Source organism: Pygoscelis adeliae, unplaced genomic scaffold (genome assembly GCF_000699105.1).
Source record: "Pygoscelis adeliae isolate BGI_AS28 unplaced genomic scaffold, ASM69910v1 Scaffold113, whole genome shotgun sequence".
Taxonomy (NCBI): domain Eukaryota; kingdom Metazoa; phylum Chordata; class Aves; order Sphenisciformes; family Spheniscidae; genus Pygoscelis; species Pygoscelis adeliae.
In genome coordinates this window covers 3,175,450-3,176,892 of record NW_008825108.1, presented here as the reverse complement: position 1 = coordinate 3,176,892, position 1,443 = coordinate 3,175,450, and the positions used below count along the sequence as shown (strand labels likewise).

Sequence of the window (1,443 nt, the reverse complement as noted above, 5' to 3'; positions counted from 1 at the left end):
GTGATGACAATATCAATGGTCTTTATAACAAGAAAATAAGTCTTCCCCTAGCCCCAAAGCTCATAGTTATGAGATAAAAGGGAAAAAAAAAAAAAGTCCTAGGTGAAATAATGGACAACTAATACTTTTACTTTTCAATTCCTTCTTCTGTAGTTTGGATGATATGTCAGGCAGACAGCTGGGTATGTAATGCTAGCAGTAGGGTGCAGGACAGATCAAGCTGTGAGTTGTCAGCACAGAGAGGATGGCTGACTGCACAGAAGCATATCACATAATTCAAGGACAGAGCTGACTACAGACCCATTGCTGAGGAACAGGAGAATTATCAGAGGAAACACTGGAGGAATAATAGAGAAAACAAGGCAAATAATTTATGCATAGAAAAAGAGGTGTTAAATCTAGGATTTCAGTAATGGGTTACCAGTGCCTTTGATGAAAGCTTTTTCATTGGTAATGTTTCATATCCAGCTGGAGTGGATAACAATGATCAACCTGACTAAATGAAAGTCAATGCAGCAATAATAAACAGTTTTCAGCAGTTCACGGTCATTAGAGATTAACATGAAATGATGCTGTTGGAAGGCCAAATGTATTTTATTTAAGACAGGAGCTCTGAAGAAGGTTATAGTGAAAGAAGTGAGGTAATGGGTAGAGCCACTGCGTACGAGAGCAGAATGGGACTTTAGCTGAGAGATATAACGCAGAGACTGAAAACCAAAGGTAGATTGAAAGCAACAGGATTTCAGTGGTCAGTGTATCACATCTTTGTAAATATTTGCCCAGTTACAAAATTAGATTTAAAGTCTATTTGGCTAATCCAAGTATTCTTGTATTGTCAGTTTGGCATACAGTAGCTATTATCAAACCCTGGCAGAGTATAAATTTTAAACAAATTTATTTTGCAACAAAAATGAAAAGAAGTAATGAAATGAATTATCTTCTTTAAAATTCTCTGTTGGTGTAGCCTTCATCAGGAGAGTCATCTAAAGCAGAAGGGGCAATTTTGTCTCAGTTTAGTCTTCACTTGCCATTTTCAGAGAGGCCAGGAACCCCATTTTTTGAGTTGAAGTCCTGCAACACTCATTCGGTGCTCTTGAGGCTGACTCTACTGATGATTAGTGGAAACATGGGAGTTCATGAGATATATAAATACAGGTTCATGAGAGGCAGGTCCTGCTTGACCAACCTGATCTCCTTCTATGACCAGGTGACCCACCTAGTGGACGAGGGAAAGGCTGTGGATGTGGTCTACCTGGACTTCAGTAAGGCCTTTGACACCGTCTCCCACAGCATTCTCCTCAAGAAGCTGGCAGCTCATGGCTTAGACAGGTGGACTCTGCGCTGGGTCAAAAACTGGCTGGACGGCCGGGCCCAGAGAGTTGTGGTGAATGGAGTTCAATCCAGTTGGCGGCCGGTCATGAGCGGTGTTCCCCAGGGCTCAGT

General features: G+C 41.4%; 1 protein-coding gene across 1 annotated transcript in view; it reads left to right on the top strand.

Moving 5' to 3' along the window:
* The window catches only part of NAV3 (neuron navigator 3), a 280,691-nt gene that overhangs the window by 233,389 nt on the left and 45,859 nt on the right, over positions 1-1,443 (top strand). The window lies entirely within an intron of this gene.